The sequence below is a fragment of the Sebastes umbrosus genome, chromosome 16 (assembly GCF_015220745.1).
Source record: "Sebastes umbrosus isolate fSebUmb1 chromosome 16, fSebUmb1.pri, whole genome shotgun sequence".
NCBI classification, from domain to species: domain Eukaryota; kingdom Metazoa; phylum Chordata; class Actinopteri; order Perciformes; family Sebastidae; genus Sebastes; species Sebastes umbrosus.
This window is the reverse complement of record NC_051284.1, coordinates 11613521-11637031: the sequence shown is the minus strand read 5'-3', so window position 1 is coordinate 11637031 and position 23511 is coordinate 11613521. Positions and strand designations below refer to the sequence as shown.

General features: G+C 40.3%; 1 long non-coding RNA gene across 1 annotated transcript; it reads left to right on the top strand.

The window, feature by feature from the left end:
- Positions 1-1055: 1055 nt before the first annotated feature.
- On the top strand, positions 1056-20769 carry LOC119474752. The gene is made up of 4 exons (XR_005203636.1): positions 1056-1360; positions 10635-10641; positions 14456-14462; positions 20758-20769. It is a non-coding gene; the product is annotated as an uncharacterized LOC119474752 (long non-coding RNA).
- Positions 20770-23511: the final 2742 nt, after the last annotated feature.

The window sequence follows — 23511 nt, the reverse complement described above, 5'->3', positions numbered from 1 at the left end:
TAAGAGCCCTTTTATTTGTTATTCTTTGCTTCTTAAATCTTTAAAGGGGTCATGGGTCAAAGTGACTGCCTGGGGGGAGATGTAGTTGATTAAGTATACAACATGGTGGCAGTATCAGCTGAGCGCGGAGACACGGAGAGACATCGCGGACTCCTCAGGGGAGGAGGAGCAGACCGGGGGTCTGGTAACAGGATCCAAAGTGGTGAGGGATGATGTCATGAGGAAAGACTGGCGGGCGGCCAGGCAAGTCGGTGTGTGGATGGATAGTTGGAGCGACAAAGCTGCAGACAACACCAACTCTGAAAACATTTGATCTTCTTTAACTGACTGTCAGTTGTATCTTTCATGCTACCTGGTTAATGTAATTTATCCAAACCTGCTGGATGAAATCTGTTACGATGTAAAGGAATACAAAAGGAGGTGTACTGCCAGATATTGCCATCATCGATGTATTTTTAAATAAATAGTCTGTTTCTTTATTTAACCTAAGTTGTTAGTGGGCATGGAGGAATAGCAAACTGACATTTCCAAAAATATGTGGTCTGATTTGTAAACAACTAGTGTTCAGGGAGTTTTATTTTGTATTTTTGAGCATGTAAACTTCAAACTTTTCAACACACTTTCTGCACAAGTTTCTTGCCACAGTTTAAGTCTGCTGTTCTCAATACGCTCATGATAAGTTCAGTTATCCGTTATGTCTGCAGAAGTGTGAAATTTGTATCGGGAGAACACATGGTAGGCCTTCACTGAGGGTGGGGGTGGGAGTCGAGTATTTAGCCAGCAGGTGTCACTGTTCCTCTGCAGCGCCTCCTCCCAGACTGAGACTATAAAAAAGATGCTGAGGGTTTTGCTCAGATAGCGTCGAAGCTCCCGATAACTTATCAAGTCTGAAAATCTGTGAAACCTTTCATCCTTTCAACATTAACACTGCACGTATCTTATTGTATTCTGACCCCTCAGAGCGAGAACTGCCTCAGGGCACCCCATAGTCCGTTTGTGGGTTTGTGAGGTGCTTTGAACATGTTGGAGAGGGATGTAATGTGTCATTACTCTACCAGGAAAGATTCATCACTTAACATGACTGTCTCTCTATGTCTCAGTCCACTCAATTATAAAATATGCAGGTTGTGCAACGAACAAGCAGCCACTTGTTGTGAAGTGAATACAATAGAGAGACGAAGTCCCTCCCCTTCCGGTGGACCATAATGGGACCTTATTCCGGAAAAAAATATGTAAGGTAGTCAATGGTGAGAGACTAATATGTTTTGATCCTGTTTGAATTGCGCCATGAATCTCACATATGATGTTTGTCAATTGAAAATATAATTTTGCAAGTCAAGAAAGTCGCAGTTTGTTGTAGGTAAATTGACAAACGCGCAATTCAAACAGGATCAAAACAATATGTGTCTGTTGCCGTTGATTACCGTTCATATTTTTTCCTAAATAAGGTTCCATGGTAGTCCAACGGAAGGGACAGGACTTTGCCTCTCTATGGAATTTGGGACATTTAGTGGCTGAATGATATCAATGTTATCAATAGCACCTTAAAAATGAGACAACAATTTCACGGACAAAAAAACTGATTAAAATGTCTTCAGTTTTTGTTGGCTAAAACTAAACTAAAACTATCAAAAATCAAATGACTCAAATTTGACTAAGACTAGTCTAAATTTTTGCCAAAAAAATAAAACTAAATCAAAATCATGTGCTAAAATGAGTACTGACAAAATTTTCAACAGAAAGCCTGCATTACACAACTGGAGCTGTAGGGTTGTAAAAAAGTGGGTAGAGGGCTCTAATGAAAGACGTCCCCAAAGGGTTGAACTATGGGAAATGTAAGATCCAGCTTCGATTTTATCTGTCTCTTATGAGGACTCGTAAGATCAAGCTTTGATTTTATCTGTCTCTTATGAGTCCATTGCACTGCATTGCCTCTTTAAGAGGGATAATTCACTGTTATTAATCATCTTTGTTGCAGGAATCTAAATTATTTTGAATTCGTGGAGTAGAAAGCCACAAAGGCATGGTTACAGAGACTTTCAAGACTCTCAAAAGCAGATGCAAATAAATCTAACTAACCAATGTCTCTGGAGATGAAAGCAACTTAGTACCCATTCCTCAGACTGAGCAACAACACATTGGTCTTGTCCCCCTCTACTCACATGGTTGATAATGTTTTCCAATTATACGAGAAAAAAACATAGTTGTGTTCCTTTTAAAGCTGACACAGGTTATGACTAACTGTAGACAACTAGGAAAATTCAAAAGAAGCATACAGATGGAGATAACTAGAAGCAGCCAGCTATTTTAAATTCTTAAAGTCTTAACACATCTATTACTGTGAATACATAAGAGTTACTGGAAATACTGGGTTGTAAACTCTTCAGCAGACACTGATTCAATCTTCCCAACATTTTTGAGGCAGTTATGTCATTTGGTTTCGTTTTAATTCAACTCGGCTGTATTTTATTATATACAATAAAATTAAGTGCATTTAAAGCTCCTCTACCAACTGCTGTGTTGCACCACCACTTTAAATCTCCCTCTTAAAAATTACAATGAAATGCAACTAAATTCCTGTCAGGAGACACATATGATTGCCACATTTGAGACAACAATAGACAAGCGTTAAGTGTTAATTTCATTACAGTAGATGTTAAATTACAGTGTTTTTAGAATTATAGACCAATTTACAGCCGAGGTCATGATTACGTGACGGTGTTGGCTGGAGGCAAGACAAATTACATCAGCATAGTGTCAACATCGAAAAAGTCCTCTTGCTGTGTTGTTAGGTGCCAGAATCAATATCGCATACATTTGAGATGACAAACTGTGATTTGAGGCTCTAGCGAGCTACAATATCGGCGAAGCATTTCTTAGAAAGGAGAGAAAATGTTGCCAAGGAGATTAGCAGAGGGCTAAGCTAAACTATTAGTAACATTTTCTCTCCATCTCTGAAACGTGTCCCCGATATTGTACAACTCTCTTTTTGACTGACTTTTCTGCAGGGTAATTACCTATAGGCATCCAAATATTTATACGCCCTCAATTTGTCTTTACAGCTCTGCCGCTGGCCACCAGCCCGCTGGTCAGACACCTGGCTACTTAGCTAGCTAGCCAATTCATCCATTCATGATTCATCCATCATGCTTTCACGCTACACTGGTTACAGAAAATGAGCCCAGTGGCAGCGTTGCGTCTGACGGTCCCTCTGCCTCACTCCTCGCCACTAGGAGACTACTTCCCCGGGAGGAGAGCAGGTGTTAGCTAGCTAGTTTTTCAGACTCTGGACAAGCTAGCTGGCTAACTAGCTAGTTCCAGGAAAGAATGTATATTGCCAAAAAGTGAAAATTAATTGTTTGTTCCATTGCAACATCAGCTCCCAGGAGCAAAGCTACGCTTCCGCCGTTTTGGACTGAAAGCGACTACTGGCTGCCAGTAAAACGTCTGCTTAAAAAGTGCAGTTCAAAAGTAAAACAAAATCATTTATATTCTATTGTCATATTCTACTGAAATGGCCTGTGTTGAACAATAAAATATTATAAATATAATAAGCGTTTTCAGTCCAAAATGGCGGCAGCGGCTGTTGTCAAAAAAACACCAGCGTTTCGTCTCTTTGCTTCTGTACTCTTTGGTTCCGGAGACAAGCTAGTCATTCTCTCCTGTCGAAGTAGCCTGCCAGCGGCGTATGGGTCGGCTAATCTGGTCCTGTTGGTTAATGTTATCTTTCTCAACTAACACGCGCAGACCTGGAGAGTGAGTTACAGTACATATTGAGAGAAACTCCTATTTTCTTCAGCCACTGTTAAAAAACAAGCCAACAAAACTTGCTAGCCAGCGTTAACTAACGTGTTCAGAGAATTATTTACTAACTAATTATTTACTTATTTTACTAACAGAAAAGGGGTCTACAGAAAGCAATATCAAGACAGTGAAAGACGATGGGCTTTTCTGCTCATGATACTTATTCATTAAACTCTTCTTCCACTATGTGCATTGACCCTGTCTGCTAACTGGGTCAGGAGGTTTATCAAAAAGATAGATCAATGAAACACCAGGGGACGCCTCTTTAATAGCTAACTGCTGACACAAAGTTCACTCGTGGATTCTTTATGCATTATGAAACCATTAGATCCCAAATGATGATTGCCGGTTAATTCGGAAAGACTGTTGTTCTGGAGCCGACTTGCTTCCAGATGTGATCACCTGGCATTTCTATGAATCATTTTCACCATTACTCTGACCCCCTGGCGGAGAGCATTTTGAACTATGTTTATATGCAAAAAGTTCCAGTCACACACAGTCTTTGATGTCATGTTGCTGCCATACAGTCATGCATTGTTTTCTATCAGAACATCTCAAAGCTATTCTGGGATAATTAGCCTTTCATCATTTGTTCTCTGTGATTCGGGGACCTTTTATCAACCGTTTACCTAATCCTTTAGTCTGGGGTCTCGGGGAGCTGTAGGGCACTGCTCTCTGTGTTGCGTAAAGACGGGTGTACAGATGAGTGTCTCTCTCATCTTCATCCTTACAGGCCCACAACCACAGGCCACATGAAGCTCTGTTGTCCCTTAAACACATCTGGGGCATCTGGATGCTCCAGGATACACTCACACAAACAGTGCTTCATACCCACACTTAAAGATGCTTGTATACACAGAACACCACAGGCATGCCTTCCCTTATTTACTACTTCTGTAAATGTGTATGATTTGAATTAATATTCCTGAGGATGTTCCGGTAAAATGTCCTCAATTTCGGGGACATTTTGTGATCTTTCTGTCCTTAAAAGGAAATCTGGATCTTTTCCTGGAATCCCATGTACTTATTTCTAATTTATATACTTTTTAAACTCAAAACATAAAGCTCGCAATCCTCTTTAAATCTGCCTGATGAGAGTTGAATCCTCGACTCCAGATTCCCAACATACCTACGAGCTCACTGTGACTAAAGCTTGGATAAAATAGCCCCCGTGATACGTTTAAAGAGCTCTAATGGCTCTTAATTGACCCGCTCTTTGAGTGGGAGGCATGCCACGTCATTGAGTTGCCAGGTAGCATGCCTGAACATGATTGGAAATTGGTGAGTTAGTTAATGATTGAACACAATGGTCAATTCATTGGGTTGAGCTGCCATTATCGAGCGTGTGTGTTTCAAATTTATTCAATGCTCTTGGGTGATAAACAAGAGGAAAACGGTTTAATTAATTCCTGGTAAGCAAATCCTGAGGCTGAGAAAAGGGGTTAGATTGTAATTAAACAATCAAATGTTTGATGTTGTAACATTTTCCAGAAGTCTACTCCGAGAGAAAAGTGATTTTTTTTTTGTCCTTGCCTTTGTTCTCCCAGTGAGTGAAAGAAATGCAAAAATTTGTATTGGACGATCCTCCCAAAATATGAGAAAAAAATCATGTAAAAGAGAATACGTCATCCCAGTGTGTCACTGTTTAGTCACGTGAAACAATTATATAGCCACAATACCCTCTAAGTGTTGACTTATGATACATGTAACCAAAGACCCGTGCTATGGCACTCTGTTAAACGCCTACTATTTAGCAAACTCTATAATAATGGCCAAAGGGAAACCCCTACTCCCAGTAGTCCCTCTTTACTGGCTTCTATATAGGGGACATCAATCCATACAAGCAACCAAACCAAAAGAGATCTTTGGTCATACAGCTCTCAGTTGTGGCACTGGAAGGGGCTTTAGTGGATCCCTCATCAACGGAGCAAAGACAAACCCTGAAATTTGCACCATGTATGCCTCTCCGTTTCTGTCTGCCCAGCAATTTTGTTAACCGTTGCAGATGCTCGAGGGGAAACAGACCAGATTCCATGTGGCCTGCAGTCACTCGGATGCAAAGTAAAATTCTCAACGTTCTGTTAATTTATCGAATAGAAAGAAGTTGTATCTTCAGACTGGTCTTGGATCAGTTTTTGCATGTTCATTCATCAGGACTGTGGTTTGGATTGATGGCCCGTAAGCTGATCCTGGGTATGAAAGAAAGACCGTTTCACACTAGAGTCAGGGGATCCGGGCCATACATGAGGTTTGGCTTGTCGAGAGAGATTTTCCGTTCTTCTGGACACGGCACGTCCAGCTGCTCTTTTGCCTGCTTCATATAGAAATCACCTACCCACATAAAAGCCGAGCCGATTTTCACAGAATCGTGCAACCCCTGGAGTTTACCAGTCACAGTCAAATCTTTTATTTGGAGTCATTTTATTATGCCAAGGCGAACCTCAAGGTCTATATTTAGCGCGTAGCTATATTTAAAGATTATTAGGTTTGTTTAATAGAACAATAGCTGCTGTGTGCACTTATTTCGGGTTAGTGATAGCAATCATTTTCACATACTTAGAAGCAATGTGATTTAAGCTCTACATTCAGAATTAAACTTTTTCACTTCATGGATTGTTTTGTTTAGATGAACATACATCTTTAAAGTTGATATAATTCATATTTTTAATGTGTAATGAGAAAGGGGACGTCGCTCGTTGTGACCAAGCAGCAACCTCCAGGGTCTGAAAAGTGAAGTCAATGCAGAAGTGCCTTAAACTTGCATTCTTTCTAATAGCCAGGTTTGCAAAAAGAAGTCTACTTGTATAGAAGTCTATGATATAAAATGACCCTACTTGTTACTTGATTTATTACCTCAGTCTCAATCGCTAGTTTCAAGTCTTCTTCAATACAGCATGATATTCAGTTAGTAAATTATGGTCCCATTTAGAGTCAAATAGACCATAAAGCAGGGTATGCTTTAGGGTGTGGCTACCTTGTGATAGACAGGTCGCTACCATGGTGTTGTCCAGTCTAGGTGTTTTCCGTGCTTTCGTCTTACAAATCTAACCCTTTAAGTGTGTTTTCAGTTCATGAAAGTTACTTGTGACATTTTGGTCACCTAAAAATCTTCAGCGTTCGGAACTAGCTCCACCCTCGTGTCACTTCTGGTTGCAAGAAACCAAGATGGCGGCGGCCAAAAACCAAGATGGCAATGGCCAAAATGTCGAACTCGAGGCTTCAAAACGGCAGCCCATAAACCAATGGGTGACGTCACGGTGACTATGTCCACTTTTTATACACAGTCTATGGTTGTGTTGAATCCACAAAGAGAGTGTATATTAAATTGGACTTAGCTAGGTGGCCAGAAACACAGTTCAAATAAATGCTAGCGTTGCTCTGTGTCTTCTGGCTCCTCCGATCACATTTCGATGTGTCCTTGAGCAAGACACTTAACCCCAAATTGCTCCCGAAGGCATAGCCATCGATGTGTGAATGAGTATTTAGATCCTGATGGGCAAAGTTGGCACTTTGCATGGCAGCCTCTGTCATCAGTGTATGAATGTGTGTGTGAATGGTTAAATGCTGACATGTAGTGTAGTGTAAAAGCGCTTTGAGTGGCCGGAAGACTAGAAAGGCACTATATAAATGCAAGTCCATTTACCATTTACCAACTGTTTGCTAACACGTTAGCCAAACAAGGCTAATGTAATAATATGTCAAAGTTGTGTTTGCAGCTTGTTTCCTCTGACCCCAGGAAGCCAGAAATTCAGTAAACGCAGGTTTAACAATGTGATCACTTGTTGTTCTGCTTTAACATTTTCCTGAAATCGAGTACACAATCTAAAAATAAGTATCTCATCCAGTTCCCTGGAAGTTCGTGCAACAGGATGCATGGGAAAACGAACAAGATGCACTCTCTTTTGTCAACATATGTCCTTTGATGTCAGGAAGCCTTACACTGTTAATGATCTCTCTTATACACAATCTAGCAACACCATTAGCTCTCCAAGTGGGGCTAATCAAGAAACAATCATCCAAAGTGCTCCTTGTGTTCACTTAATCATTCAAGGGGCAGGGATGTAAATATTTAAGATTCATGAGCAGCTTTCTTTTCCCTTGCCTTCCTTAAATGATGAGAAATTTGTGTTACTGTATATACTAACACAATGGAGCTAATATAGTGATTGTAAGGGCGGATACCCACAGACATTACAGTAACTGCTGTGTAGATTGTTCTCACATTAAGTGTTTCTCAAGGTCTCCGGATATATTTTTGCATGTCAAAGAGTGGATTTATGACTTGCTATAGAAAATAAGCTATGTTGTGGTGGTGGTTCTTTGTGTAAATAATAGGGGCATGTGCGTGCAAAGTCTTGTGCTATGCAATTACAATCAATTGTGTTTCACAATGGTGAGATATATAGCTGTTTCTACAGCTAGCATAAAGTACATTTTATTGCTCATATTGTTGTGGTTTAAATGAATATTATCATTGAACCCGTGGGAGCTTTTCTCTCTTACTAGCAGCTGAAGACAGTGACATGGGATGACCTTGTTTATTGCAAGTAAATAATAATGGAAATTGGTTTGCTATTAGGACAAACAAATTTGACTGCTCACTCTTAAAAACAATAATCAGTATTTATTGTAATTGGTCACATCTGGGCACACGGTCGGGTAAAAGTCTGCTGTGGGAATAACAGCAAAATGAGCGGATTAAGAGCAATCACTCAGCAGATGATACAACCGTCATGTTGTAATCTGAGATATTGTTAAAGTTGATTTCAAAGCTCCGAAGCTGAAATGCACCAAATGTTTGGAGCTGGTGTAGTCGAACCTGCCACTCAAAGCCACGGCGTTTGATCACAGTGGGAGTATAAAGCAGCCCTCCATCTTTCATCCATTGAAATGTGGCAACATGCAAACGGAATAAGAGGTTTTGACAGCAGATCCAAAAAATCCTTTGGTGAGCATTTGTCAGTGTGCCATCACATCCTTAAAATGTCATTATTGGAGTGAAATCTGTATTCTGAAGCTCAAGGTGTTTGAGTTTAACTTTGGATACAGCCTTTAACCCCAAGTAAGCATCTTATGAATCTAATTTCCTTCTAAATGATTGTCAGAAGTGTATAAATTGATTCTCTCCTCATACCGTGCAGTCACACTGCAGAACTCCCAGTGGTAAGAGGCCATTTTTGCAGACCAGATGTGAAACACTTGCAAAGCTTTTATTGTGTGACCGGGCCATTTGGGTTGCATTGAAAAAATTCCCTTGAGGACAGTCTCGTAGGAAGACGATACAGTAATTGTCAGATTAAATATCTGTATTCGCTATATCACCCCAATTTACCTTTGGATATTCACAACTGACAGTGGAGAGGGAGGGCTCGGTTAAAAGAACAAGATGTGTTTGTGTCTTAAAACTCAGAACCTGAGGGGAAATTTCTTCTCTGAGGTTGTTTGAATAACAGCTAACATGAGAGATCTTTCAAAAGACATATGTGACATTTATTAAAAACAATAATCCAGCACAGTGGTAGGACTTGGTTTAACATGCATTTAATACAGTGTGTCAAAACACTGTGGCCTGTTTTGTCAGTTAACAAGCAAGACATAAACAGCTTTGCCCAACATCATTTCTTCCTCTATTTGACATGTAGAACCTTAAGAAAGCTGACTCATTACTACCGTTTGTTATAGCTGAGTAATATTTTATTTTAAGGTCATAAAAAGAAATATTGCATTAAACATTCCAAGCCAAATTAACTGTAGCGGGAAAGAAAAATATTACTGTGAACATAGCTTGGTAACCAGAACTGAAATAGCTGGATTGGGTTGCACCAGCTACTGTATTCATCCATCATTGAGTTTGTGTGTAAAGTCCTCCCTAAGTTCTTTGTAATTACTAGCAAGTGTCAAACTAATTACTAAATCGGATCGCACCATGAAAACTTAGTTCGTAATGTGTAACAAAAAAAAAAATATATATATAAAAAGGATGTCACTGTAGAATCCCAAGCTGTAGCATGACTTCGAAATATTACAGTAACCATAACAAGTAACATAACCATATGCATGAGCATGAGATAGCTTCTTAAACTTCCACGATGTAGTGCCAGCCAAATGTTCGTAAATGTCGGTGTGCCACCTGCTCTGCCATAATACCAAATCTTATATACTGTACTGAGGTCTGCTTTAGAATATGGTATTATTCTGGCCTCAACCAACTCTGAGTTGTTCTCGGTCAGGTTCTCATCTAGACTGTGGAGCCACTGACACTCAAATTTGCATGTGGGTGCAGTTTGCTGATTTCTTTCTTTTTGACATGAAGAAGTTGCTTTTTATTTAGTTCGCTACGGACCTTCTGCAGTAACATTAGCTAATATCCCGCCATCGTCTTCGAGAGGCCTCAGCCTATGTTATGTTTGTACTGGAATAAGATTGATAGCTAAGATAGATAGTAATGAAAGCAGACCAAGGAGCAAAATAAGTTATCGCAGCAGGAGTGAAACACATTCGCAGAACTTATATTAACTTTGAATGCTCTTAATACCGCATTCCCCACGGGAACAATTTACACAGCCAGCTGTTGCCACATCTCGGGAAAAGAAAATGCCACACTGGCACCGTGTGCAGCATCTTCACAAACATGCCAGACCTCTAACCCATCGCGTGATTTCTATCAGTGCTTCTATAATTGCATGTTGGCATATAACACAATACCTCTGTCAGCAGGAGTTGAAAGGGATTAACGTGAGAATGTAATAAGGAAAACATGGTTCCACTTCATCCTCACTAGTGGGCTCGGAGATCTCCTCATCCATCATTCTTTAATCTGTTTTCACCAGGACTGTTGTCGTCTACAAGAACCGAATGGAGGAGATGTCAACATTGCACAATCAGTCATGTGACTCGCTGAAACACCTGTATCTAGTTATTTCAGCTGCTTGTATCTCCTCACATGCTTGTTATTTGGTTGTTTTCTGATGATCTATGGCTGTTTGTCAGTGAGACAAAGAGAGAAAAAAAAGGGCACCTTGCATTAATGCATAACATGTTTATCATAAATCAGCAACAGACGCATAAATTTGACATCGCTGTAGTGGACTCAGCTTTTCCACAAATTACACCTCTGCTAGTGTGTCTGTCTAACCTCAGCCTGTGAGCCTATCCTCTCTTATAAATTCACAGCAGGTGTTGTTGTTGATCGCGGAGAAAGAAACACAAACTCTGCTGCAATCCCTCAATGTTTTGCTTCAGCTAGATGAGATCGTGGCTGTCAGTTGTCATTATACAAAGACCGAGAGTCACAAATCCCCTGAGCTGACGAACGCTGAAGCATAGACATGGAGTAGCATAGAGTTTCATCTGCAGCTAATTACAATGAGAGAGGTTTATATTTCAAAATTTAAAACTGCTTCATGGGGGAAATTGTGAGCATATTTAATAACTGATCGTTTTACATTTACCATCAGTGTTTAGACAGAAGTACAAGAGAAATGTGTTCATTATTCCGCAGTTTTCACAACACCATGGGTCTTTAATTTAATAACTGGCAACACAATATTGTGACTGTACGTGTTTAATCATCTATCTACTGTAAATATGCTACAATAACTGGTGTTGCATGTCTCCCTTCCTCTGTTTGCTACAGCTGTAAGGATGTAGTTTATGGTATTTTTAACCATCCAGATGTGCCTGTTTAGAAACCATCTGGACTGGGGTCCACATTAGCTTGTCCATTCAGTAAATACAGGTCAGGAAGGGGTGTGGACACAGCCTTTGATGTTATTCTGTCCATTGTCGTGCTGATATAATACCCATGGAGGTCCATGGAACACGGGAACAGATGCAGAATAATCCATTCAACGCAACACGGCATGAAGCATTTCATTTAATTATTGTTTTTTGAAATGTGAGGTTAGCGAGGTAACTTGACCAAAGCAGTGGGACGTTTAGCAAGTTCAATTTCACCATTTGTGGAGTATTGCCCTACAGGTGCTTTGATTTGGAGCCATTAAATAATCTCTGAATTTGTCTATGAAGACACAAGATACAGTACGGTACTCAGCTGTGACAATCTGTTGTTACTAAATCTCGTTGGACCTGAAACACACAATGTGCACATTTTAATATATTGAACTTGTTGAGTTATCTGACGGAATATTAATTATTTTGAAACAAAATTATAAAAGTAAACTGTCTGGCCTCCCCTCCATGCTCAAGTGCAAAGAGACTGTGTCGGTATTTTAATTCTGTCTCTGGAGAGTCATATTTGGGTAACCTTCAAAAACTCTAAATCCTCTCCACATGTAAATGGCGCTAGCAATGAATTAATCATTCTTTGGTATTCCCACATTGATCTAGATGTAATTAAGTCCCTGTCCTCAGTGGTTATTGTCCTTTTTAACAAGATCAAGATCCATGTAATTTCAAATACCAAAGCTGTGAAACCAAGAAAAGCTAACAAGGCATTAGTTCTCCACTCTCCAAAAGGACAAAAGAAAGACAATGTTCAAAAAACATAAATCACGTAATACACAAATTACTTTCATATCTTTTTTAGGGGCGAATGTAAGGCATGATGTGCTAATTGTATGAAATTATTAATTCTAAAAAAACAGAAATAGAAATGGAAAGAGATATATTAAAGAAGCAGAACTGCAAGTGTTTGACAGAGACTGAATGAGTAGCACTTTCAGTCCCAGACTAGAAAACAAAACCTATGGTTACCACCCTGATAGCTATCACAACCGCTGTCTGAGTTTAATTTATTGTGATGGTTGCGTGATATCACAATGGTGGAAAAACTGCTCTGTCCTCCTGCTTCCTGTTATAATTTCAAAGTTGAGATTCGGCTGTATTTCACAGTTTAAAGCCTGTGGGTAAGCCATTAATCAAGCCATAACTATGTCAAAGAGAAACAAACGCTAAGTTCAGCCATGAATCTTCGTGGCAGAGCAGTCACACTGACTGCACAATGGAGATTTATGGAGTAATTAATGCCTGGAGAATTTATCCAAATGGAAGTGCACAAAGTGTGCTGCTGAGCTCTAATGCACGCTCTTGACAAGAGAGATAAGTACTTCCTTATTATTATTATTATCCACAGTAGTTGGTGTCTTTCCAACAAGGAGTTGATGCTACTGAGTGTATATTTTATTCCTCTGTGCCTTAGGTCGGGTTCACACGTAAAGGTCCGGTTCCTGAATCGAACCAATGCAAAGATGATACATTGTTTCAATTTTCCAGCTGGTCCGGTTTGTGTTCACAAAGACAAAACTCAAACGGTCCAGAAATTATAAACAAAACTCATGTGGTGGAAATATCATTTGATTATTGGTCAGGCAGTTGGCAGGTAAAGAGACAATAGAGACAATAAACAGCTCCTAATTTTCTAGCTGGATATCAATTTGATGGAGCACCGTCAGATTCTGTTCATGTTGGTGTTGATCTGGAGCACATATCAGCAAACTTTAGTAGAGACAGCGGGTATTGGCGCTGTCATCATCTTCAGCCCATATGTTAAGGAGGCATCTCACTTGGTCGTGAGATGCCTCCACTCAACATTTTGCTAGCAAATACGCTAATAGCCACCGTTAACCAAAACAGAAAAAGGAAACGTTCTTTTAACCCATAAAATGACGCATTAAATGGTATGCTTCCTGTGATTGGTTCGAATGGTGTTAACACCAGAAATGAACCGCTCCAGAGGCCATCCTTACCATAATAACACTACTTTTTCTAGAGTCAGTGTTTGGTTTGTCTGTTCTGGGCTACTGTAGAAACATGGCGGAGCAACATGGCGGACTCCGTGAAGAAGTAGATATGAAGGGCTCACTCTAACCTAACAAAAACACAACGATTCTTAGTTTCAGGTGATTATACACTAATGAAAACATAGTTATGAATATTATATTCCATTTCTGCCAAAAGATCCCCCGAAATGTTAAACAATTGAACACACACTATAGTTTATTTTGAGTCAATCACGCACTCACCGTTCTTGCTGTCAATATATTAGCTTGAGCACCAAACGTGTATTAATCCGCAACTGGAAATAGTCCCCAACAACATGCACTGTTTACTCCTCTTTGAGTAACGTTTGCTAAAGAATAGAGTGCCCAGCTGTTTTAGGACACTTTTTGTTACTTTTAATTACTGTTTTAAAACTGAAACTATATATTTGTGGCCCATTTTCGAAGCCTTTTGTCTTCAGTTGGCTTGGGGCCACAGACAGGGTAGGGAAGTCGGAAGCTACCGCCTCTAGAATAACACCAGCTATATACTTTGAAGAATAAAATCCAATATATATATTAATCCATTATATCCATTTTGTGTAACTTTGCTAATTTACCACTTACAAAGTACAAATAAAGATATATTTAGTAATTCTTCATGACAGCTAAGACAACATATCAGTGCAAGGAGGGTCTTTATTTTTCCTCAATTCTGCCATTACTGGATGTGTGATGAGTATTAAATGAGAAAATGTCTTGGCTGGCCTCTAAAGAAGAACATATTATCTTAAACAGAGATCAGTGTGGCCCGGAGAACAGAAACAGTACCAGTCTGCTGCCGAAAACTTTACTTAGCCAGAAATTTTGAGCCTTTCTCTTCATGCCTTTACATAACAAGTGAAGTTACTGCAGACCGGACTGAGCATTAGGGAGTTTGTGATGAGATTATAGTGCCATCTAAACTTATTTATGATGGTTAGTGTTGGATAAATGTTATGCAAGAGTCGTTTGGATAGTAATGAACCTGTCATAGAGGGGGAAACCATTTTTGTTTCTTAGGAAGAATGTGGGCCCTCATGGCTATTTAAAATACTTCTTCGTCTCACCTCAGATCAGTCTGGCGGATAGATCACAAGAGGTGGCCAAACTCAAAGACTAGTTTAGTTAGCAACAGTTAACGTCATTAACAGATCATACTTTGTCTGTCTGTCTGAGTGTCTCACATCCGTGAAGAATTTTCCACTCAGCAGCCTCTACAAAGTCCAGTAAAGGGAACAATCTATGATCTGTTACACCATTTCCAGGATCCTCTTTGGAACAATAAATTAGAGTTGACTTCTGCAGTCTGTTGAAAAAGTATTGTCGTTGTCCAGTAATGGCTGCAGTTATGCAATGGTTTAAGTGGAGTAAGACATTGACATTTGAAATCTGTAGATCTGCAAACTCAGCGGTGACTCTGCAGCCCTTTGGTTGGTTCGGTTGGACTTGGTTCACATTCAGATGTTCAAGATTAAATGAACTGAAGCCCCCTTTAAATCTCTGTTTTATCTACCATAAAAGTTTCAACATTAATTTATTTACCCGAAGTATTCCACACAGCTTCATTCAAGATGGGAATGGGCCAACTCATATTCATTCAAGGATTGCAAGCCTGAAATTAATGTACTGTATGGCATGTGGGTTGAATTAATATATTTTTATATTTTCCTATTTGGTAAAGGTCCATTTCTTTCATGCTTTTGCTCCACTGGCAGCAGGAAAGAGTGATGTTCTGATGCCAGAGAGGATAACTCCACTGCAGTGTCCAAAACCTGTTAAGATGAGGATTCAATGATTTCTTCTAAAGGATTCAGCTCGCATTGTGTGAATGCTGTGTATGTATTAGTAATGATATGCCAAAATATAACTAATTCTAAATATTGTTTACCTTTTTGAGGGCACCGGCGCCCTCGGCCGACCTTGCTGTCTTTCAGAGGTTGGAGCAGGCTTGTTTTTAGAGCTAGGGTGAAGGTGCTGGTGTCATATGAAACTAGAAAGAACTAAGGAATCCATTGGTACCAACCATGTCATGCTAGCATGTCGGGAAGGAAACTAAATAACACTCTGAATTTAGGCTAAATTTTGGCGAGGGAAAAACTGGCATGGAGATTTTAAAAAAGGTCCCTTGACCTCTGACCTCTAAATATCTGAATGAAAATGGGTTCTATGGGTATCCACGAGTCTCCCCTTTACAGACATGCCCACTTTATGCTAATCCCAAGTTTTTTGCATGCAGTATATTTGCCATTATATGTTATTTTTGCCTATTCTAAAAAATTGTGTATTTCAATATTTCTGCATACTGGGGTCCCTTAACAGTCTTGGAATTACATAAATTGGGTATCACTGTAAAGTTGAGACTCTTGCGGATCCCATTAGCCCAACTGTATTCATGTGTGATGATTATAGTCACCATAGTAGCCATTTCATTGTTGTTTTTTGAAACGTGACCTGACTGTATAAAATGACCTGTGGTGACCTCTAAGATAATCACAGCCTCATGAGACTTTAAAGCCACAAACAAAAGACCTAGAGCGTTCAGAGGATGGATGGCTTTCCTAGCTAGATTGACAATAAGGGGGTTTCTGAGCAGTTTCCAGAACAGAAGTGCTCGCCATCAAATCACTGAAAAATGCAATTCTTGCAGAAATCTCAAAATGTCGAAAGTTTTTCATACCAAATCACAGCATGGCTTTTTCTATGGTGTTCCTCGAGGTCTTGGTGTCTTAATGTGGTATTTTGTAGGGATTACTGAATTCATTCAGTTTTATTTCTTATTTATGACTAAAACAACTTAACACAGTGCTAAGCTGCATCTCAAACTAATAATCATGGTCCCAGCTTTCAGATGATGTACACCACTTCTATGTGACATCTACTGCTGACCTGCTAGGAAGGAATCGAGCGTCTAAGGATAGAGAGTCTTATTATGTACAGATTGTAAAGCCTTTGGAGGCAAATTTGTGATTTTGTGATACTGGGGTTTTTAAATACAATTGACATGACTTGACTTGAACGCTTTCTTGCTGAGAGTTAGATGAGAGACCATTACTACTCTCCATAAGGACTGTGGTATCAATCTTCTCGTCTGATTCTCGGCAAAAAAGCAAATAAGTGTATTTCCCCAAATCTATTCCTTTGAAGAAAAGGTTGGAAACTTAAAGGTTTTCAGTTAATTTCGCTTAATGTTCTACTTTATTTCGAATGCTGTCCTTAGTTTGCAGTAATATTTGTGTCCTACGTTGCACAATATCATTTTTTTTTTTTTTAAAGTTACACCCACCATTTAAAGTTTAAAATGGGAAAACATAAATAAGAGGAAGCGTAATCAAACATGTACAAATGTGTTCAAATGCCATGTTGGGATCTATGTACACTGTAATCAGCAGGCATCATAGTAATCGCTTTTCAGGTTGACTCCCAGCTCGTTTACCCAGGCGTGTCAGCTGCAGAGGCAGCCTTTGTTGTGGGGGCTCCACATCCCCATGCAGAGGCAGACAAGCCACTAAACTCACAAGATGATTGACACTCAGCAATCAGAGAACGCCGGGGGGCCCGTTTCTGTGACTGGTGCCAAAAATAAATGCGTCGAGCGCAGCTGAAGGAAAAACATCGGAAAGTTTTGCAGTGAGGCTAACCGCACGATAAGCATCTGAAAATTAAAAGCAAAGAAACCAATAATTACATTTAGGCTTTAATTTGAAGTTCTGTTTAGTTTCACGAGCGTCGACCGAGTGCACCTGCCAGAGAGCGGACATGTTACACTCAAACATGACATCACTTCACGTGTCCCCATCTTCACCTTTCTCCAGTTAACTGCTTCCTCAACGCAAAATGTCAAATCTTGAGCCCTGCCAACACATTTTTTAATCTTTATTTCTTTTAGTAGAGGTTGTAAAATCCCCATTATGCATAGCACATCCAAAGAAATGAGCAATAAAACTGCCAGCTGTCACATTCCTCCATATTGGACTTGACCGTTTGTGACCTGTGCGTGGCATATCGGTGCCAGGACTTCCAGAGGTTGTGAAACAGTAACACATGTCAGCATTATGATGGAGGGAATCCCTTTCTCAGGAAACACCTTTCTGGTTCTCTCGTCCAGTATGGATGCACTACTTTATATTTCCTGTAGAGGCTGTAAATGAACACAGCATCTTCTAAGGAGCAAGTTTGAACTTGAAAGAAAATAACTACATGATGGGTTGTATACTGGCTACAGCTGTGGAAAACAGAGATGAAAACAATTCCACTTCTCCGTGTCAGTGTGTCATTACAGGTATATTTACAAGTGCTGCATGTCAGAGTAATTGCCTCGGTGGTGTTAATTGCAGGTGTCTATGATAGCTGTTAGAGTTTGTTATGACAAGTTATTGCTATGAAAACCATTTACATTTGTTTTCCTTTTCAGGACCTGAGAAAAGGTTACATAAACTTTCCAGGTGTTTTTAACCCATAATGTCCCATGTACTCATCCAGTTTTGATTAAACCCCTCATGAATAGAATCACTAATGTTAAGGCAATTCTGGATTACCTACTGGGCAAAGTGGTCAACTACCCCAGGACCCTAGACTCTGAGGGCAGACAGAGGCCCTGAGTTGTCTGTGTGGTAATTAATTTGTGGTAATTCAATTTTTAAATTTTTTTTTGTTTTTCTATAGAAATAAAACCCATTTAGTTCAGTTTTGCATATCAGCGCCATGTTATCAATAAATAGTCAGACAACAGACGCTACAAACTGAAAGTGAAAGTGTCTGCTCCATACAGAGTAGCAGGAGTCAGATTTCACACACACACGGGACGAGAGAGAGTTGACAGACAAGACGATGACGGAGATTTGGTGTCAAAGCGAAAAGCAAAAGCACCTTTTTTAGATTTAAACCCAATGATATAAGGGAACCATAATGTTAATGAGGCAATCGCCGTGAGGAGGACAGAGCGGTCACAACCGGTGTGTGTGTGGCGCAGCGGCACCAGGTGGAAACCTGCGGCCTCGCAGTGAAAGCTGGACCAGAGAGGCCAGACACGCAGCCATCCAGATCAAAAGAAAGCGCTCTACATATATTGAGCGTCATCTTTTCTTGTAAAATGTTCGGTGTAATCGGTAACACCGGTGTTGTCCCAAGTTAATTAACTGGTGGAAAAAAATGTCCTCACTGTGACATCCATAATGCTAACATTTGCTAATTAGCACTAAACATAGCTGACTGAGGCTGATGGGAATGTCAATCGTTTAACAGATATTTGGCCATACACCAAAGTAAACTGAAATTTTGACCTGCTGATGTCGCTAGATGATGCGTTTCATTTGAGATCTCTCTGCGCTGGCTGTGCCATTGTTTTCCTATGGGGAAAGTGGTCCCTCCCGACTAGGTGGAAGTGCTACCCTTGGCGTGGCGCACTGCTCGAAATTACCACCAAGCGCTGTGCTCAAAGTTTAAATTATCTCAACTCTGACCTCGGTTGCCTTTCAAAGCGCAACCAATGAGATAACTGCTACAACTGTTGTTGTTGCCCAGAAACAGTGAGGTAGCTTCCTTGCGCACTTTTCGATGACATATTCCACACCAATTCTGCGCTTTGCCTCAGCAAGGCTCTGCACTCTACCTCATGGAGAGCAAAGAACAAATTTCTTGTGAAGGCAGCTTTACGGGAAAAGCTCCAAAGACTAAGTGTTACACTGCATGGTGCAATTCATCCTAATGAAATGCTCAGATCAAACATGTGTTTCCTTTAATCTAATTCCAAAGAAAAAACTCTAAGTTGTGTTTAGTGATGATTTATTTCAAATAAAAAGCAGGTCTGGATTTTATGAATTCTGAAAATACTTCAAGCTGTCTTCGGTATGAAATAGAAATGTCTTTCATCCCTGCAGAATATCAACTAAATACAGACCTACTGAGCAGCAGATACCAGGAGCTCCTGAGGCCTCGGTGGTAATGAGCAGCAGCCGCTAAACATCTCCTCACCACTGATTGTTTTATTTCTGCCTGAAGGTATGAAGTGAACAACATAACTTCTTACGATCTGAATCATCGACAACATGTTCAACAAATGGAGAATGTTCTGTCATGCATTGCCTGTTCAAACTGTGAATAAGGATGAACAGGAAAGCTGACAAACCCCTGCTTCATTTCCCATCATCCTCCCCCTGCTCCCTGTTTACAGCCACAATAACGCACACGTACAAACACACACACATACACATGTTTCATGGCTACAAAAAATGCGGATTGCCAGCAAAATAAAAGAGAAAAAGAGAAAGGACTGAGAACATCTGCAACTGTCCACATGAAAATCTGTTGAAAACATTATTCTTCCCTTTTATTTGTTCTTGCAACCAATGACTCCTCACCTCTTTGAAACATGGAAAATTTACTGACGGAGTCGAGTTGTTGACAACCTTTTTATTTATACTAAGTGAATTTGCATTGGTCTTTTCTTTTTGCGCTGTAGGAGTGCAAAGATTTTCAATTTCTTCAAACACATTTCATTTAAGAATGAAGCCTGGCAGCAGGGACTGTTCTTGCCCACGGCCTCTATAGCATCTGCAGAGCTGCACACAGAGTGATCTCAGCCCGGATGGAAATGTGTGAAAGCGGTCAAGGGAGTTTGGTGCGCTCTGTTCTGCTCAGGATCGGGTTTGACTGTTGGCTGAACGATGTTGAGGTGTGCGGGGTGTTTTGATATGAGGTAAGTGACATGATGCCCAAAGCCAACAGCGGAATATATACCTCGCACATCTGTAGAAACGCTTAAAGAGCCTCACGCACCATGCATTTTAGGAAATCCCGAGAGTCCCCGAGCACCGAAGCCAAACTAAGTCATCTACTTGTGTTGTGCTCCCCACACTGTCCAATATGATCCTTCTGAGGAGTGTGACTGATGAGGATTACTTAAAAATTATGATAGAAAAATACAACGCAGGCAGATTAAATTTCAATCGCTTCTACAGCTACATCCTGAGATAAAAACAGAAGTTACTCTGCCGAAGGTGCCGTCAGTATCTGCGCGGTGGAAAGTTTGAGCTTTAAATCAGAGAATATTTTCCTCAACACCCTGTCAAAAAGGAAGATGCAGCCATTAGCAAGTATTAAGTTTATGCTCCCGCGCTGGCGAAAATAACTGGAAAAAGCGGAGAATGCCAAACCGAAAAACAGGCGCCGCAAGCACGAAATGAAACAAAAAGAGCAGACATGTGATGGGCTCTGGAGGCTGAAAACGTGCTGACTTTTGATGGTGGTCTGATGTATATCCATGATGTCCAGTTAAGATGTTAGGGCCAGTGATGTTGCTTTAAATAAAAAAATGTTTATGTTTATGCCTATCATACAAGAAGACTTTGAAAAGACTTTTAAAAGACTGAAGTCTGACACCCTCTCACATCTAAAGACAATGAGTCTTAAGTCACAGAGTTTTTAGTCACAGACTATAGACTACACGACTACAACTAGACTTCATTGGAAGTTTATGCATTATGTTACCCACTTGCTAGCTTGCTAAATTGTTAGCTTCTGTGGCTTCTAGACACCGACAGTAACGTTAATATTGCCGTTGCTTAGCAACGGTGTTCTCACGACTTAACCACTTGAACGCCTAGCATATTGTGTACACGACTTCCCATGTTGTAAACACAAGCTCACGAGTTTCATTTGAAGGCACCAAGTGGTTAGCTAGCTAGCTATAGCATATGGCATACTCACCACGGATTTCAAGAGCTGCAGCAATTTCTGTCCACTTTCTTTCCTTCTCCACTACCGTGGTACAAATGGGAGGACACGTCAAAGTGGCACTCTTGTTGACTCTCAATGTTTACTTTCTACCCCGTTTGCTTCCTGTTTGGTTCTGGAGAGAGCGCACCTATTGGTTGTTGACAATATTCGCGTCATTGAACTTACAATTACACTTGTTTGATTTTATCAGAAGGTCGAAATGAGAAAAAGACTGACTTAAGACAGCTGGGACTCAGTGTTATGACCACCTTACACTAAACGATCGAGATCACGGGAGCGCGCTGCAACTCTAGCAAAACTCTTGTGATTTCATTGCGACATTGGAAATATGTCTACGACAATGAAATCGCTTGAAAGTCGTTTGGTGTAAGGTCACCATTACTGGTAAAAGTCCAGTTTAATATTCATTAAACGGCTCTCGTTTCTGTTTCAACATGGTTCCACAACAAAACTTAGAATGCATTAAGAAATGTTCCGTTAAAAAATCCTAATATAGGAAGACGTTTCCTTCTCAATCGTGAGTTATATCTACTAACTTGACCCGTATGTTGTCTGAAAAGGTGAATGATAGTCTTGTATTCTTTGTATTCCTCCTTTCCACATTTGTAAATAGATGATAAACACAGGCTGTTCATCATTTTAATATATAACTGGCTCAAACCTGATTAACGCACAAGTAGATCTATGAGTTGGACTGAAACTTGAGTCCTCAGATGAGGCTTCAAGCCAGCGAGGCATTGACATTTCTTTGCTTTTAAGCTGAGCTGCTTTCACAACACACTCCAACAGAATTACCTGGGAAGATCATTAAATGGTCTTGTTTACCTTGGACGACTCGGAGGAACTCTTTCCTACCATTCTGGCAGGAGACATAAACAGGGACTGCCATAGCAGCAAATCCTTTAAATAATATTGTCGTACTTCATCCAATTTGTTTACAGTGGCATCAGAGTTGAAATTAAGAGATGGTCGATAAATTTTGGGGGAATATAAACAAGAAAAAGCGCCAGAGGCTGTAATTGAACAGGAAACTTTCTGTTGGTATTATCAGAGTGACTTACAGACTGGTGGCAGAGGAAGGTCTGAACTGTGACGACAATATGGATAAAACACAATCCATTCAGTTTCAGTGCCTACTGGTTTGGCAAAACAAGTTTTAAAGGCCAAGAATTTGTGATCTTTTGCTTTTATTAGTAAGGATAAAATCCGCAAACCAAAAATGTTAATGGATCAGTCTGTAAAATTGTGATAGTATCTGGCATTTTCTGTGGCGGCAAAAACATCTCCTCCTTCCTCCCCCGCCGTTTGTGCCTCCGGTTGGTGGAACTTTCTGCTGATTGTGTGCATTCACCCACCAGTCTCTGATTAGGCTCCAGCTTAATTTCAGATCCAGTTGAGGTGTTTCCAGTGTTTGCTTGAAGCCTCAAACAAATCTCCTGGAAATACAAACTTTCCAATAAACCGCAGGACAGAAAACGGAGGAAAATGTTTCTGCACATGACCGACTTGAGGTGGGGAGACGCTCAGTAATATATACCGTTTGGACACTGCCAGAAACCACTGAACAACAAAAATGTATATCATGTAAAAGGCTACTGAACGGCCGTCCTTGTACATGACGTTCTGTCCCGTAACGCCTGTGGCTGATGTAATGTCTGTGATATAACAGTAAAACAGCTTCACCAGTAAAAATTTAACTGAAACTATAAACAAGGTGGGGCTGGCCGACATATCGATATTATATCGATATTGTGATATGATATGAGACTAGATATCGTCTTACATTTAGGATATTGTAATATGGTAATATGGCGTTACTGTTGTCTTTTCCTGGTTTTAAAAGCTGCATTCTACTTCCTCGTGTCCAGCCATCTTCTATATCACGTCTTTCTAGTGGTTGGCGCAGGCGAGCGCAGCGGCATTTGGGTCGGTCAGGTCATGTCTTGTCATCTTTGGAAAGCTGCATTAAAGTAAAGTGATGTCATTATCTGAACTTACCAGACTGTTCTAGCTGTTCTATTATTTACCATTACCCTGTTGGACATTATAGTCACATTACTGACTGACATCACTCTCACTCATCTTCGAACGCTTATCCAGGGTCGGGTCGCGGGGGCAACAGCTCCAGCAGGGGACCCCAAAACTTCCCTTTCCCGGGCCACATTAACCAGCTCTGACTGGGGGGATCCCGAGGCGTTCCCAGGCCAGTGTG